The sequence below is a fragment of the Synchiropus splendidus genome, chromosome 1, assembly GCF_027744825.2.
Source record: "Synchiropus splendidus isolate RoL2022-P1 chromosome 1, RoL_Sspl_1.0, whole genome shotgun sequence".
NCBI classification, from domain to species: Eukaryota; Metazoa; Chordata; class Actinopteri; order Syngnathiformes; family Callionymidae; genus Synchiropus; species Synchiropus splendidus.
In genome coordinates, this window is record NC_071334.1 from 53,958,233 (window position 1) to 53,967,917 (window position 9,685).

The window sequence follows — 9,685 nt, forward strand, 5'->3', positions numbered from 1 at the left end:
ACAGGCTGTAAAAAAGAAACGCCACACTGACGACGACCACCCTTAAGGATTTTCACTGACCACCAGCTCACTATTCTTAGGAGGAAGAAAGGAAATGACATCATCAGCCCAGGTTAGCATCATACTTGATCAAGTCTACTCAACTAGATCATTATTACATTTCAAGGTTGAAATCAAGAAATGGGTTCTCATGCTTCGCTGATATTTTTAGTGACTTATCTCATGGCATCACTCTTTCCACATGAGTGAGTCAACTTGAAGTGTCGCGTGATTCTTTTCTGAGTGAGTAGTACCTGATAAGGCACGCACATATCTTGATTGCCATTCAACATTTGAGTGCCATTCAACAAAAAAAATATGAGATTTGCTGTACAACAACTGACAGTGAGGCGTTGGGAAGGGAACAAACTCCTACATAAAAAATTGAAAATAGGGCTAGTCACCGAATATCCTAATGATTAGTGAACCTGTCAGGGTATGACTTCAACAGGTTGAAGAACACGTGGACTTGTATGATTATGCTATTGTCAGTCAATAAGAAATGTGAAAATGTATGGACATAAATGACACTTGCTTGTGCTAAATTACAACCACATTGACAGTCCACCAGTCAGGACTGCATGTGAACTGTATGGGTTTTAATTGCTCAAAATTGAATTACTGCGCCAATGGTTCCGGGGCCTCAGCAGTAGGTAACTAGTCCTTTAGTCGTGGCAGCCCTAGAATCCAAGAAAATCCACCATTGTATTTAAGCATCTCCTTAAAATCAATGCTCATACGCAAAACCAAATTCGATTCAACTTGAGCCTAATACAAATACCGGAACTGCAAAGCTATTTTGTGGGCTAGCATTTGCTGGCACTGCCCCCCGAAGGCTGTCTAGCAACACACCCCAATACACAATGAAACTCGTAAGTCTGTTGACTGACTCAGAGCCCTCATTTACAATATCACCTGAAAGAACAGGGCAATCGAAACCAAGTCGTGGCTGACCACTCATTTCCGGTATTGATGAGTTAGAGACAACAGACACTTTAAAAGCAACACTGCAGTGACATTCAGAATAAAAGTTTATGTTTGCAACACCATTATATGGTTGTGCTTTAACTTGTTAGCACGTTACTTACATATGCTAATGTACTTATGTACATGCTGCAGAAACATCATGTGGGACAAATAAGAAAGACATTTTCAATAGTTTCATAGTTTCCATACACTACTATTTCAAAGGTCTATGATTAGATAATTGCTTGGAAAGTTTGTTACGATCACCTGTTTCAACACAAAAACAAAAATACCACATTTTCAGAATATAAAGAATGTGTTGAACTGTCTAATTGTAGCATGTACCATGCATAATACCTTCGCTAACTTGGTTATGGATCCAAGCCCGATATACAATGCCTAAAAGCGGAGATGGTAATGCAATTTTACTTGTGACTGCTGCAGAAAGTAAGAAGAATCAAATAAGAATTTCAGTCAAAACAAATATTGCTCACACAGCACAGCAGAAAAATAAGTTACTGTTGCCAAAAGTTCATAGTGAAGATCCTGGGATATGATCTTGTTTTGTTGTCACAGCAGCTCTATTCTGATGACTAACTAACTAAAGGGACACTGAGCTCGTCAGGACTTTACAATCTGCAAATTAGCACCAAGCTACACAAGCCTATCGAGCGTCCTGCATCGCTGGGCTCACATAAATATTCATGATTTCATATCTTGTTTCTGTATAGTGAGCTCCTACTCGTAGGCAGAAAGAAGCCAACTTTCTCATGCCTTAATCCCGAGAGGTAGACTTTGAGTGTTGATTGAAAAGCGTCAGTGAAGTGAACATACAGTCAACAAACCCAAAAAAATGGAAAGTCACAGCAATGCCGGCAGCGTTGGTCCTCTCCAGCAAATGGTCACCTGCTTTACAAAATACTTTATAGTGCTCCACTTCTCTTCGCTAAGCTCTCTTTCAAGGTGACCATTCCTACTTTCTCTCTATCTCCTCAAGTCAAAGCAGAAAACTTAAAAAGGAGCTGACCATGGTGGTGCAAGTAACCTTGCTCCAAGGTTAGCTTTAGTGTTTAGCAAATTGTTCCTTCTGTAAAAACAAATTGTGGCAAAACCAGAGCAAGACAGATTTTGAATGGACCTGAGATAACAACAACGGGCAGATTAAAAAAACACGAAACTGCTAATGTTGATTTCTTGAAGGAAAAGATGCAGTCCTGTGTGCGATGGAAGCTTTTAAGTCTTTAACATCTTCTGGATTTAGTTTTTAATCAGGAGCCTTTGGCGGTATCAAGACGACCTTGAAGCTGGATCTTTTTTTTTAACCAAAAACGCAACAACACAGAGGCCGGTAAATCCCTCAGCTAATGCCTGCTGGGATGTGAAGGTTAGATAATAAAGACTCGCACAGTCGTGCTTATCATTCCTGGGAGAAAATTGCAAAAAAGATGCTCAGTATCCTAAGTGACTGCAGCAGATCTGAGGCAGACATGCATGGTTTGAGTTCTCTGGAAGGCTCCTCATCAACCTTCTTTTAGTCCAGTCACCTCACTTGGCTGCTCTGTCGTCTCACCCCCTCCCCTCTTTCTCTCTCTCTCTCTCTCCCTCTCTCTTGGGGCAGACAGAATTATCTTCTGCATCAGAGCTGAGGCCAGGCCAGCGCTCCACGCAGAGGACTCCATTTCACACTGTGGCCAAGGAGACCCAGCCAATCACGCCAGAGTATCAGTGGCATGGCTGTCCACCATTTTGTGCTCCTCAAGGTCTTTGACTGTCCCTCTGAGCCGAGCGGAGCTGCTGCCTCTGCTATCTTGTTACACAGATGGAAGCGTTTAGCTTTAAGGGAGAAGACCTGAGCACGCAGCTTTGCTTCCTGCGTGTTCCTCTGCATGCTGACAGCAGAAGGAACCAGGATTTGTGTGGTGTTCAAGATCTGCTAATTCTGCACCTAAATATGGAGAAGCTTCCTGCTTCTGTAGAGCCTCTTAAAAATAGGTCACCAACATAAGAACACTTTAGAAATTTAAAATTTTGACTGTTGTAATTTCTTCCACCATGGTGTGACGTACCTCAAACAACAGAACTAAAATGTTATTTCCTGATGTTCTTCAACAAAGGCTGCATCAGGGCTCCAAGCTTTTTCCACAAGGACAGAGGAAACTTCAGCTTCCACCCAGACAAGCAGCCAGCTTCAACCTCAAACTCAGTCCACATCCCAGAACAATAAACTTTGTTGAGAACACTTCAGTAGGACTTAAGCGGGATCCCTAACTAACCAGCTGCAGAGAACATGGAAGGAACAGATTGTACTGTTGGTTGGGATACATTTTGCAGATGATTTGCTCAATATAACAACCAAGTAGTACATCATTAAGTGCATTCTGATTCCGCAGCCTTCAAAGGTTTGACTACGACTGAGTGTGACAAGAGGGGACACTGGTTGACCTAAGGTTTGAAGTTACATCAGCTGTAGCTGAGACTACAACCACGGCCTGGAATTACTTTGAAATAATGCTATGTTATGTTTACAATAATTCAGAAAACCACAGCAACACAACTGAAATGGAAGCGAAATGGAAGTTCGCAGAGGAGCGACTGACAATGTGCTGAAGACACTCTTCAAACTGTTCAGCTCAAAGAGCACAAGTAATTCAACTGGAGCACACAACCTAAACCAAAACAACCTGGAAAATCTACCAAGGCGTGACCTGAGAATGTCAAGCCCCTACAAGTCGCAGTATACTAGTGATAGAGAAGACTTTCTTTCACAGTGTCAAGCTAAGAAGCTTCTATTCTCAACAACTTAGGGGCTGTGAGTCAGTGCTTGTAGAGTAAGAACCAAAAATACGTTGGACTTTAAGATGACAATACTAGTTTATTATGCTGCAGACTGATCTCAGAAGAAAAGCACATGGATGGAATTAACTTTCCCAGACTTAAGCATTAAAATAAGTTGGATTCACATTTGGATTATTATAAATTTGGCATGCACTGTCCAGCAGGAGACAATTAATGCATCAGACTAGCACATCAACGCCGGTTCTTTCCAGTTAGTTTAGCAAGTCTTGTAAGGATGTCGCAGTTTCCTGATTCTTCCCTCAAACTGTTGCTGCTTTACCAGAAAACCCTAGACAGATGCAGTGTTTTCTCACTAGAGCAGCTCAGTGGACAACTGCCAGGCAACACTGCACTGCTGACTTCCTTATAAGCCTGACATGGCAGTTACTACAATTACGACGTGTGGGTGAGGTTACATGCTGGTCACAACTACGGAGTGACCAAAGGAGGAGATCAGAAAATTACCGTGAATAGTCTACACAACTGTCTGTAGGAAAGAGAGAAGTGCAACCCGTGGCTTTATTTAGAAGACGTCAGGTTCCTCTCAGCGCTCGCCGCTGTGACCTCTTGAAGCAACAGGTTTTTTGAGAAGGGAAAGATGAGAGACGCACCAATATTAACTTACCACGGAGACCTCCTTTTTCTGAACCCGTCAATATTTAATGGTCAGCTCTGCTGCTTTGGTAGGCTGAGCAGTTCTACAACACCACTCCTGTTCCTCCTCAATGAAGGCCTTGTCCAGTGGCACCACACTGCCCAAGGAACGGGCGTCTCCAAAGAATTTTCCACCACAGGCAGCTTTGGGCTCACACACTTGCTGAACTGGAGAAATCTTAAACTGGAAACCTGTCCTTTTTATTTGAGTGAACAAACAGCCACTATGCTCATACTCTTAGAACTAGATCCACACACGCACACACACACAAGAGGTGAACACAGAGCTGAGGAGCTTCAAAGATAATGCTGAGACAACGTTGATGTTCTGGGAGAAGGAGAGAGGAGAAACCAGTTTGGCAGAGGTGTAACGTAGCAACTATCAACAGAAACTGGAATGAAACCTCACGCATACCACTTCCTTGTTTCAGTAGATCATGTGAGCAGGCGCTTGAAACCTGCTAACACTGCTTTAATTATTCAGAGGACAGGTGGTGTGGGCGCCTTGTGGTAAAGTCTAGGAGGAGGTGTTGAAGAAGGGAGGGAGGTCAAATGTGAGAGGGTTTGTTTCTAGTCTTCAGTATACTGCGAACGTGGAGCTTGTGCATTACAAGCGCTGCATCTCATGAGCAGTGCAGCACGTCAAGAAAGCACTCACTGGAGCATTTCAATTTGCTTTTGTGCACCTCCCATGCCTTCTTCTCTGCCCCAGGTGGAGAAGAAAGGACGAGTGCATCAGCCAATGTGAGCCAGTGAGTGAATGAGCAGGACGGGAGGGAGAGTGGCGACACAGAAAGCGTATCTGAGTGAGCGACGGGCCCGTTTTCCTTGCAGCGCTCAAGCCACCGACGGAGGCTATGTTGCTTAATCCTGTGTCCGCTATGTTGAGCGTAATCTTGAAATACCTGCCTGAAACCCAGTGATGTCACCTGTTTATTTTTTCTTTCCCAAAACTTCCCAAGAGATTTTGGAGAGAACTTGTACCATCTCAGCCAAGCACACGTCAGTACACTACATAACATCCAGCCAGGGATGGATAATAGCAGTGATAATGACACCAGTGTAAAATTAGCATTAGCTTTATTTAATTCTCTCCCAGCTGTATTAATAAAAGATTATTTCTCTTTTCTAAGGCTAAGACAATACTGTTTTAGTTAAATATATTCCAACTGTATTGAAGACAAAGGCCATTGAACTACTTCAATATAACAACTGTTATGGATTCATTACTCTAGCTAGCCCACCACACTTGCGACGAACAAGTGGTCAGTCGGTTATCAAATCTGATTAAACCTGGTTATTTTGAAGAAATAACTTGTCGTTTTCCTGTCAGCCGACTGAAGGTGGTCTTCCATTCTCACAACTTGTGTTGTTTCAAAGCTGAACTATCTCACTTTTAACCGGCCACCTAAATAAAGTTCCTTTTTGTTGTCCATGCTAAAGCACCAACTAGTTTTCATCTTTTCACATCAGTGTATCAACAGTTGGCAGTTCAGTGACTCATACCTCCTTCATTCAACACTTGGTTTGAGAGGTATGAATATGTAATAAGGGCCGAGTGTTTCCTCACAAGTATTAGAAGACTAGTTGTGCCCTTTCTTTGCTGTACTGGTGCTTATGTACAGTATTTTCAACAGGCATCTAACTTTAACAACCCCTCACAAAGAATCAATGGAAATGCACTGTTTGTTGTCAAGCATCTGTACATAAAATAAAAATAAATACATCACACACACTGAGTCTGACATGCTCTCATCGCAAACCTCTTCATAGAAGCCCAACTATCCAGTTGTAGACTTTAACTTCTAGCTTGTCTTCCCTCTCAAGAACAGCCCAATTTAACCAACAACATAAACACAAAAATGCGATTCAACCACTGAAGTACCGGTGAGAAAGACACTGATAAATTAGAGATGATCAGGAAGTAAATTCACGGACTGCACATTTGTCAGGTTGTCGGTCTCTCACTTGTGTGATTGGAGAGCGGATGATCTCTGATCGACAAGTCTGACATTGTCATTTGTAATGGACGAGACTTCAGCATTCAGAATAACTCAAAAACAAATATAAGGGCCAGATCAGATTTTGGTTTTGAAGCTGAAGTCTGGTGTGCAGCTTGCACATCCTGCCATGGTTGGATTACACAGAAGTCAGTCGTGATGGCATCAAGCATGTTCTGCTTCAGTGTGAACTCTGAGCTGATGACGTGACCTCAGCTGAAGTGTCGCTTGCAGCCTGAGCTCGAACAACCTTGTGATCGTTTCACAATGAGGAAGACTGAAAGTTACAACATGAAGCAAGAGAAACAGATAACCAGTCAAATCATAACGTTCATCTCCTGAACCTTCACCAGCCACTACAAAAATCCCCCCGGCCAAATGCGTCGACCACAGCAGATTCCTGGCCGGCAGCTCCTCCAGGAGAACCTGTTTGCCCTGCTGCCACGCCACAGAAGAAGGAGCATCGCCACCATTTTGATTGCTCCTCTCAGCCCCAGCATTGTCGCAGCACACTGTGTCAAGCTCGCAGTCTCCTTGTCAGCAAGATTTCACACAGTGGCCGGGGGAACTGCAGCGTTGCACCGCCACACAAACACACACACACTGAAACCAGCTCGCAAACACGCCTCCTCCACTCCTGTGACGGACTTGTCAACTGACACCTTGAGGACATAATGCGTGGAAAGTCACCTCGGGCTGTTTAGATCACATGCTGGGCATAATTGTGACAGAAAAACAGCAATCAGAATAAGCATGATAAACTGCATCGAACAGGGAACTATGTGTTGGCACCACCAATCAGGTGCCCTTGGTGGAAGCTCCAGAAACACAGTTGAAGATGGGAATGTGTTGGGGAGACAGCAAACACTATCAAAAGCAACTTTATTTATCACATAAAATAAAAACATATTTCTAAAAGAATATTTTTCACCTAATTTAATAGATGTAGCATTAGTGTAATGGAATATTAAGAATAAATAATAATCATTGACAAAAGATGAAGCAGAGAATACAGTGTTAAAATAAACTAAATACATGTTTTAAATCAATCATTCTTAAAAAAGTAGTTTAAAATATTATGATTTAAATATATATGTATATATTTAAATGGGCATATCAAAGGCATGAATCCACAATTTTAATATTCAACACCCAAACACAAATCTGCCCCTTTCTTACATTCTGATTTCTATCACATGAAATTATGCAAATATCCTGTATCTAAAAACAGAAGCACATATCTAAAAAGATATGTGCTTCTGCAGCTTCCAAGCGCAACAGCTACACAGGGAGCTCTCATTACAGCCAGCTTGTCCAGTTCCTCCAGAATGATCTTCTCAAGCGGTCAAATAAATGATGCCAGTCGTTCATAAACAAAAGCTGAACCTGCGTCCATATGTTCGGCCAATCAGGAGAGACATGATCGACGCGTTTTAAAAGCAACTCTTTAGCTTGACAATCTTTCATGGGGCAGAGAATTCTGTATATTTTTAGTTACAAAGTAATAAGCTGTACATTTAAACAGTTCTATACGGAGAAAGGCTACAAGCCCAGGATGTCTGGGGAGCTTCCTGACTGAAACAGCTCTCACATGTTCTTAGAAGAATGCAGACTACTTTTGTTGAACATTAACTACCTGGGTGACCAAAACATCCTGCCTTATTTTCCAATCATGACAACCAAACCAACACTCGAGAGGGGGCAAATGTCCATCTGAAGTTAGCTAGAGAAGCTCTTCTGCTTTATCTGGCCGAGCAACTTCCATATTTGCGAAAAGCAGAAGAAGAGGAAGGAGCAGATCTGGTGGCCGATCAAACACAACCTTTGTTCTGGTGTCTGCTCTTCCTCTGGAGACTCATCTTCCTGTCTTCCTCCATTTTCTGGTGAACCAGTGTGACATACCTGACTTGAGAAGATTGGGAATCACAACCAAGCACGTGAGCGCTAAAAGCCACCATTCATGTCAACATCTCTCAGAAGATCAGAATTTTAAAAATGGCCACTGAGGTTTCACGTAGATGCCTAAAAGCCTCCTCACGGTGGACACGAGTGTGTGTGTGTGTGTGTGTGTGTGTGTGTGCGTGGACCGTGTCAGCTCCTCCGTGTCGCTATAATGGAGGCTGCTGGTGGAGAACAATCCGTGCAATGGCTCCTCCATGAAGAAGAGGACAGTCCCCTGACCAGACATGTCAGAATAACCCACCGCGGCTAACACACACACAAGCTAGCACAAGCTCTCCGCGCTACGCCACCGTCACTTTCCTCAAGCCACAACACGGCGACATATCGGCGATATAGATACGACATTAACACAAGAACAAGACCCACTTGACTTGAGCGAGCACAATATCGCTCGCCGGCTTCGTGTCCTCACAAAGCTGGAGCGGAACGCAGAACCAGGTCTCCTCGTTTCATGATCTACCAGCACGTTCTCACAGACCTTGAAAGCCCAGCCGAAAAAGCTTGGACACGAGAAGATAGCGAAGGTTTTAAAAAGGCAACTCACTGGTACAATCTTCTCCAGAAACGATCCTCCCAAAAGTTGTGTCTGGTGCGAGCGTCCGGTCGCTCTAATGGATGATCGCCATCTTCCCTGCTTCTCCTTCGCTGCAGCTGCAGATGACCTGAGATCCGTCTGTCTCTGAATAATGAGCAACCACACAGACAAGGAAGACAATCTGCGAAGCTGCTACACAAAGAAGTTTGGGAGACGAGCAGGCACCAGAGGGTGCACAAGAGTTTGCCACGAGACGAGGGAGCATCAGCAGGAAGGTCTGAGAAGCTCATCCTTCATCCAGACTGGAGTCGCCGAGAATCTGCTCACTTTAGCAGCGGCGGCAGCAGCAGCAGCAGATACACACATTTTATATATAGACGCTGCTCCATACGCTCATCATGGTGTGTGTGTGTGTGCCACGTCATGGGGTTATCTGCAGTTCACTTAGGGGGTGATGATGATGCTGAGCTTGATGGATGGAGAAATGAATAGAGTGGTCTCATTTATTTTCAATTATTAAAAAAAAAAAACTCGCTCTTTCTTGAATAAAAATGTCCCGTATACGTATACAAAAAAAACATCGCATGAATGAGTAAAATGTGATAAATGTATAATACACAAAACTAAATAAAAAAAACAAAACAAAACATGATGGTCGTAACACTGACGCTATTAATAACCATCACAATAAAAC

At 43.2% G+C, this 9,685-nt stretch overlaps 1 protein-coding gene across 5 annotated transcripts in view; it reads right to left on the reverse strand.

The window, feature by feature from the left end:
• Positions 1–9,319, reverse strand: part of znf462 (zinc finger protein 462) — a 36,697-nt gene extending 27,378 nt beyond the window's left edge. For 4 of the 5 annotated variants that reach the window (XM_053855784.1, XM_053855793.1, XM_053855757.1 and 1 more), the window contains exon 1: positions 9,001–9,319. The gene's annotated coding sequence lies outside the window, so the exon portion shown is untranslated. Of the gene's footprint in view, positions 1–8,316; positions 8,804–9,000 lie in introns of those variants that run through there. The other variant, XM_053855775.1, reaches the window with a different exon arrangement.
• Between the last annotated feature and the right edge of the window lie 366 nt (positions 9,320–9,685).